We start from the raw sequence: 8,022 nt of genomic DNA on the forward strand, positions 1-8,022 counted from the left end.
TCCTGTCTCTAGACTTGGCTCTCAATCCACTGTGCTACCCAGCTGCCCCCAAAGATCAGCTCTTAAGAGGAGTAATGGCTTCTTTTTCAGAAGGGGCTGGGATTATGATTGGAATCCTGGTGACTCTGATTGGGAAATCTTCTATTTTTCTTTTTGTCAAAAAGGTGGGAGAGTAGGATAGGGTTGCCTTTGACTCTCCTTTCTCCTAGTCTGCCTCCCAAAATGTAGGAGAGAAATCAATATGATTCCTCAATTCCTTGACCTTTTCTAGGGCCCTGGTCTCTCTCCCTTCCCTAATCTTGCCTTTCACAGTATTTACTGCCCTGTATATCTCATTGCTCTTCTTTTCAGGGTTATTCATTGCTCCTCCTTTTCTTTTAAACATTTTTTTTTTCTCTAGGAAACAGTTTTTATTTGTCTGCTTTTAGAAGAAAAGGTGCTAGACCTAGACTTTTGAAGTCCCAAAATAAAAGAGATAAGATCTAGGAAGACAGAGAGGAAAAGAATGGGGAGGCAGCAAAGGGAACAGAGAGAGGGCAGGATGGAGATTAATTGAAAGAGAGATGGAGGAGAGCTGTCAGCAAGTTGTATCTCAAGGAAACAGCCCCAGCGGCTTTCCTTGACTCCACAGGTCAAACAGGATCCAGATTTAATGGACTTGACTATCTGCTCATTTCTGTTCCAAGAATTATTTGGAATGCCTTGGAGACTGAACTGAACAGGATTCCTGTACTGACTTAACAACAGTGCTAAGACCCTTAAACAGGCTCACATCCAACCTAATCCCATCATGGTTGAGGATGGACTCCAATATTTGCCCCAAATGTGATCAAGATGCAAATCAGGCTGGCTCAATCATCTCTGGCCTCAGATCTATTGCTATAGGGCTTCTTATGTCCTCTACGTAGTACTAGAAGGACAGGAAGGAATCTGGCTCATTACTCCAAGAAGTTTCAGAGAGTATCAATTGACATCTAGTGTGATCTAGGGCATCTTAGCCTCTCTAGGGCTGTCTGTGGATACAACTGACTTCAGTTTCCTGAAAAGATCAGGAAATGTCCAATTAAACACAAACATGGGAATACTTAAAATCAAAAGATAATTTAATAAAATCAAAAGTAAAGAAAACAGAATTAGATAAAACTAGGATCTGTTTTTTAAAATAAAAAACAATGAAATAGATAAATCATTGATTAATTTGATTAAAGAATGAAATCAGAATTACCAATAGCAAAAAGGAAAAAGATGAATGAGTTAGTTATGAAGTTGAAATTAAAGAAATTCTCCGCACTTATTGTGAGCAATTATGAGCCATCAAAATTGAAATGTAAGTGAAATAGATGAATTCTGACAAAATGATGAATTGCTCAGATTGATAGAATTAGAAATAGAATACTTAAATAACTCAATCTTAGAAAAAGACATTGAAGAAACCATAAACGAGTTCCCTATGAAAAAGTCCTCAGGATCAGATCCATCTACCAGTGAATTACAACACTGAAAAAAACAATGAATCTCAATGCTATATAAATGATCTTAAAAATATAGGCAATGAAGAGTAGTGAGGTGCTCAGTGGATAACAGGGCCTAGATTCCAAAAGACCACAGTTCAAATCTGAAAAACTGCTTGCTGCTTGTGGTCAGCTGACTGGCTCTCCTGGCTACCTCCTCTGTGAGCAGGCTGCTCTAAACCACAGAGCCAGATCAGGTGCCTCTTCAGTCAGTTCCAAATGTGTGGAATAAATGTGAGTTCTCGCCCACTCAAATTAAAAACCTGGAGTCCCAAAGGGAGAGTAAAAGAGACAGAAGTTTCTTTCTTCTTTCTCATGAGAGAGGGCACCTGCCTAGGTGGGACAAATGCAATGCATGGGCACAAAGACAATCATTATAGAGGTTTCTAATGAGGGACCCCCTCTCCCTCAAGTGCCTACTCTTTTGATCCAGAGGAGGGCAAAGGAGACACAGGCTAGGTGTGAAGTCCACCCCAATCAGAAAATAGCAAGATATATAGCATGAGCTCCTTACTAAACCCTAATGGGGAGGGGTGAGGTAATGTGAAGGGAACCATGTCTTCAAAGTGACTGTCTTAGCTTCTACAGGTATGAAGACTGATCTACTGCCTTCCTTGTTTCTTGAGTTGTGTCAGGATGTCCTTAGTCTGGGAGTACAAGAGGCCTCTGTGAATCTTTTTTTTTAAACCCTTACCTTCCATCTTAGAGTCAATACTATGTATTGGCTCCAAGGCAGAAGAGTGGTAAGGGCTAGGCAATGGGGGTCAAGTGACTTGCCCAGGGTCACACAGCTGGGAAGTGTCTGAGGCCAGATTTGAACCTAGGACCTCCCGTCTCTAGGGCTGGCTCTCAATCCACTGAGCTACCCAGCTGCCCCTGGCCTCTGTGAATCTTAAAAACTACTCGGACTATACTTTAGAAGATTTGATTTAGCTATCCCCTTATTGTAACAATGGAAATACTTGGTCTAACGAGAATCAGGAATGTATTGAGAACTTTAAAATTTTTTCCACCCTACTCAGACAGTGCCTTAGGGGAAGACAAAGTTGTAGACTCCTGATTGAACAATGAAAGTCCCTAACTCATACCTTATAGTAAAGCTAGAACCTTAAGATAGATCTATTATTAGATCTAATACAAAAAGGTGTTAAGTACCTGTAAAGGTTAAATTAGTACCTAAAAAGGTCAAGTAACTTACAAAAGGCAAGCTTAACAAAGAGGTGTGAAGTACTCAGAAGATATAATCTAACCAAAGAAGGTGAGAACCAAAGAAGGTGAGAACTAAGAATGGGCAGTCCTGGACAAAAGCATCTACTGTGATTGGTAGAGATGAAAATTTAGGGGAGGTGACATGAGAGAAAATTTCTTTAAAAGGAAGGGTTAAAAAGTCAGAAGGCAATTGAGTTCAGAGTTCAGGTGAACTGAGTTAGATACTGAACTCAGTTCAGGAGATTCAGTGGAAGACTGGAGCTTTCTTGGACTTGGTCTTGTGGTGAGTGATAAGACTGACTCTCTCCCTTAGCCTCAGGTAGGTCACTTTGACCAAAGTTTTATCTACTGCTTGTCTCAGGCTGAGCCAGAGCATTTTAAATTAATTCTCTCTCTCTCTCTCTCTCTCTCTCTCTCTCTCTCTCTCTCTCTCTCTCTCTCTCTCTCTCTCTCTCTCTCTCTCCCCTTCCCTTAATTCCTTCTCTCTTTATTAATTAAAATCTTCATAAATCCCAGCTGACTTGGACATTTTCATATTTGGGGATTTCCCATGGCAACCACTTACTTAGATTTTAAGTCAAAACACTAAAACTATTCTTACAGTTTTGGCGTTTACACCTCTAATCTCCCAGACTCACCAGGCCTGCCTTCTAAATCTAAGAAAAAGATCAAGAAGACCTTGAAACTAAAGCAGACTTGCTTACACATTCCATTCTTAATTGGGGGTATAGGTTAGATGCTTAACCTAGAGAAGAACACACTTAATTTTATTTCCCTCACATGGGAATAGTCTGACTTTCTGTCCATTCTACCATTTTGTGGCCATCATAACATCCCTTTCCCAAGCCTCTTTGGTTGCCAGACTTAGACTACAATCCTGACAAGAGGCAGATCTACTGGACTCCAGGAGTAACCACGCCATGGTTGGGATGGACTCACAATGCTCCTACAGCATCTTCTAGCAGGGAAGACAAGAGAAGAGAGGACTCACCAATTACCTCAAAGACCATTCAGAGGTTCAGATATAAGATATTTTGCAGAAAAATCAAAAAGTTGCTTTTGTATTCCAAAAAAGAAGTTCAATTTTGACAGTCGCATACACAATGAAGTAATATAAATACTAGATATACATGCACCAAATGGTATGCCATTTAAATTCAACTTTCTCAGATTCATTGGCTTATAATCATATAAAAGAGCTTTTAATAATTATTTTTATATCTCTTCATTGGTGATCACTTCATTCTAATCATTTGTGATACTGGTAGTTCAGTTTTCTTCTTTCTTTCCTTAAAAAATTAACAACCAATAATTTAGCCATTTTATTGGTCTTCTCAAAAATAGCACTTTTTCTTAGTTGTTAGTTCAATGATTTTCTTACTTTCAGCTTTATTAATCTCTCCTTTGACTTTTAGTATTTCCAATTTGGTACTTATTTGGTTTTAAAATTTTGTTCTTTTAAAATTCTTTTTAGTTGCATGCCTCATTCATAGATCTCCATTTTTCTTTATTTCACTTATGTAATTATTTAGAGAGGTAAAATTTCCCCTAACTACAGTTGGAGCCACATATCATAAATTTTGGTGTCTTACCTCCTTTCAGGTCATTATCTTTTTATTTTTAAACGTTTTTAAACCCTTTTATTCCACCTTAGAATCAATAATATGTATTGGTTCCATGGCAGAAGATCAGTAAGGGCTAAGCAATTGGGATTAAGTGACTTGCCCAGGGTCACACAGTTAACAAGTATCTGAAGCCAAATTTGAACTTAAGACCTACTCTCTAGGCCTGACTCTCAATCCACTGAGGAACCCAACTGCCCCTTGATCATTCTCTTTAATGAAATTATTTATTTTTCTTTGTCCTACTCATTCTTTAGGATTAAATTTTTAAGTTTCCAAATAATTTTTAAATCTTTATTTCTGCAGCCTTTAATTTAATGTAATTCTTATTATATATGTATTTAATAGTTCCCTTTTTATGCATTTGTTTGTGAGGCTTGTATGTCCTAACACATGGCCACATTTTGTGTAGGTGTTATTTGTTTTTGAGAGAAAATATATTTATTTCTATTCCTTGAGTCTTCTCCAGAAATCTATCATATCAAACTTTTTTGAAATTCTATTCACTTCCTTAACGTCTTTTTTGTTAGATGTATCTAATTCTGAGAGGGGAAAGTTGAGGTCCCCCACTAGTATAGTTTTCCTTCTTCCAGTAATGCATGTAACTTCTCCATTAGGCATTTGGGTGCTATGCCATTTGGTACATATAGGTTTGGCACCAATATTGTTTCATTGTCTAAGATTCCTTTTATGAAGATGTAATTTTCTTCCTTTATTTTTTAATAAAATCCATTGTCTTTTGTCTTAGACTCAATACTGCATTGTGGTTCTAAGGCAGAAGAACTGGAAGGGCTAAGCAATGGAGATTAAGTGATTTGCTCAGGGTCACACAGTTTAGAAGTGTCTCAGCACTTATTTGAACCTTGTACCTCTTGTCTCCAAGTCTCACTCTCAATTCATAGAGCCTCCTAGCTGTCTCTTTTCTATCTTTTTAAAATTAAGTCTATTTTTACTTTTCCTTAGCTTGAGGTCATGATTGGTACCCTCACTCTTTTTTCTTCACCTGAAGCACAATAGATTTTTTCACCAGCCTTTTACCTTTGCTCTGTGTCTTTCTCCTTGCTTTAAGTGTATTGCTTATAAAAATCAGATTATTGGATTCTAGTTTTCAATTTCACTGTGCTACTCACTTCTGTTTTATGGATAGATAAGTTCATCCCATTCCATTCACAGTTATGATGTCTAATTATGTGTGTTCCTCCATCTCATTTCCACCATTTATCCTCTTTCTTTACAAGCTTTCCCTGCCCACAAATGTTTTGCTTCTGACCACCTCCTTCCCCAATTCACCCTCTTGTCTCTCAAGTCCCTCTGCCCCTGCCCCAAAAGTCAATTAAGTGTAGATATACTTCCTCTTTGAGCCAATTCTAATGAGTGTAAGGTGTGAGCATTGCCCACCATGCCTCTATATTAATTTTCATTATATTAATGCTTTCCCGACTCCACATGTAAAGTTATTAATCTTGATCTTTCATTCCCTCTTTTCCCCATGCAGTACTCTTTATCATCCCTTATTTTTTTATATCATCCAATTCTATTTGAACTAGTCTTGTGCTCTCTGTGTATACTTCTTCCAACTGTCCCAATTGTGATAAAATTCTTAAGATTTACAAGTATCAGGGGCAGATAGAGGGCTCAGTGGGTAGAGTGTCACATTTAGAGTCAGGAGGACTTGGGTTTAAATTTGGCTTCAGATACTTGGTAACTGGGTGACCCTGGGTAAGTCACTTAACCCCATATGGCCTCACACTGATTTCTCTTCTTATTTGGAACAGATACTTTGTACCAAAACTAAAGTAGAAGGTAAAAGGCTTTTTTTAAAGAGTTATACATATTTTCCTATGTAGAACTATAATCTCTTTCATCTTATTGAATCCCTTAAGTTTTCTGTTACATATTTACCATTTTTATGCTTCTCTCAAGTCTTGTATTTGAACATAAAATTTTCTATTAATCTCTGGTTTTTTTCATCACGAATGCTTGATAAGTCTTCTACTCTTTCAATGTCTTTCAATGCATTTTCCCCCTGAAGTATTATGTTCAGTTTTACTGTCTAGTTAATTCTGCATTACAATCCTAGCTCCTGTGCCTTCTGGGATATCATATTCCAAGTCCTCCTTAGTTCTTTTGTAATCCTGACTGTGGATTACAGGATATTTAAATTTTTATTTCAGGCCACTTGTAATATTTTCTCCTTGGCCTGGAAATTCTCAAATTTGGTTCTAATACACCTGGGCATTATTATTTTGGGATACCTATCAAGAGATGATCAGTGGATTCTTTCAGGTTCTATTTTCCTTCTCACATGAGATTATGAGGCAGTTTTCCTTAATACTTTTTTTGGAATATGGTACTTAGACTCTCTTTTTGAGTGTGACTTTCAGATAGTCCAATGACTCTTAGATCATTTCTCCTGTATCTATTTTCTAGATCAATTGTTTTTCCAAAGAGAGTTTTCACATTTTCTTCTATTTTTCATTCTTTTAATTTTGTTTGATTGTAACTGATGGCTTGGGGAGTCATTATTTTCTCTTTGCCCAATTCTAGTTTTTAGAAAATTGTTTTCTTTGTTGAGCTTTTGTACCTTCTTTTCCATTTAGTCAATTCTATTTTTTTGGTACTTTTTTTCTTCATTGGATTTGTGGGCTTCACTTTCCATATGACCCATCTTAGATTTTAGAGAATTGTTTCCTTAGTTATTTGTTGTATATTTTTACCCAACTATTGAATCTTTTTTATGATTCTTGTGCATCACTCATTTCTTATCCAAATTTTTTCTTACTTCTCTGATTTAGAGAAAAAACAATTTTACTTTTTCTTACAATAAAAACTCTTAAGTAGAAAGGGCAAGGACAGGGTAAACAAGGTTAAATAACTTGCACAGAATCACATAGCTAGGAAATATCTGAGGCCAGATTTGAACTGAGGTCATGCTGACTACATGTCTGGCTATGTAAACACTGTGCCACCTAGCTGTCCCTTATTTGATTTAAAAAAAAAAAAACCTTTGTGAGAGCCTCTAAGAGTTCTTTTTGGGTCTCACAACATCCTACATTTTTTATGCTTTTCACATATATCCATTTTAGAATTATTATCTTCTGATTTTGTTTTGATCTTTCCTTTCACAAAAGTAACTTTCTTTGGTTCTGTTTTTTGTCTTTTGTTAATTTTTTCCAGATTATTTTTTGACCTTTGTCTATATGTTAATATTCCTAGAGTGGAGGGATCTCTTCACCAAGCTTTTTATATTGGGTCCTGCTAAGTGCCTGGGGTATCCTAGATGCTTTGGGTCTAACACCTGATGCTTCTGGCATCAGCATGAGGATCAGCAATTAAGGTGGGTCACAATGTGGCATAGAGTCAACCTTGAGCCTTCCTAGTAAAGGGGGAAGAGACAGAAGAATATTGCCACAATGGCATAACTTATCAAAGTAAATGAGCTGGGAGAAACTTTTAAACCCAGGTGGGGATCTCTTAGGGTTCCTAATACTTCAGCTCTATGGGGAGCCACTACTGTGTGATAGGATAACGCCTAAACCAGCCAATGAAGAAACAGGTCTATTCAACCTGATCTTGCCTTAAAGGAACTCTCTCTCTCTCTCTCTCTCTCTCTCTCTCTCTCTCTCTCTCTCTCTCTCTCTCTCTCTCTCTCTCTCTGTCTCTCTCTCTCCATCTATCCT

At 37.3% G+C, this 8,022-nt stretch overlaps 1 protein-coding gene across 2 annotated transcripts in view; it reads right to left on the reverse strand.

Annotated features, from left to right (window-relative positions):
• Window positions 1-8,022, reverse strand: part of LOC103092745 (carcinoembryonic antigen-related cell adhesion molecule 5-like) — a 203,878-nt gene that overhangs the window by 28,061 nt on the left and 167,795 nt on the right. The window lies entirely within an intron of this gene.

The sequence above is a fragment of the Monodelphis domestica genome, chromosome 4, assembly GCF_027887165.1.
Source record: "Monodelphis domestica isolate mMonDom1 chromosome 4, mMonDom1.pri, whole genome shotgun sequence".
Classification (NCBI taxonomy): domain Eukaryota; kingdom Metazoa; phylum Chordata; class Mammalia; order Didelphimorphia; family Didelphidae; genus Monodelphis; species Monodelphis domestica.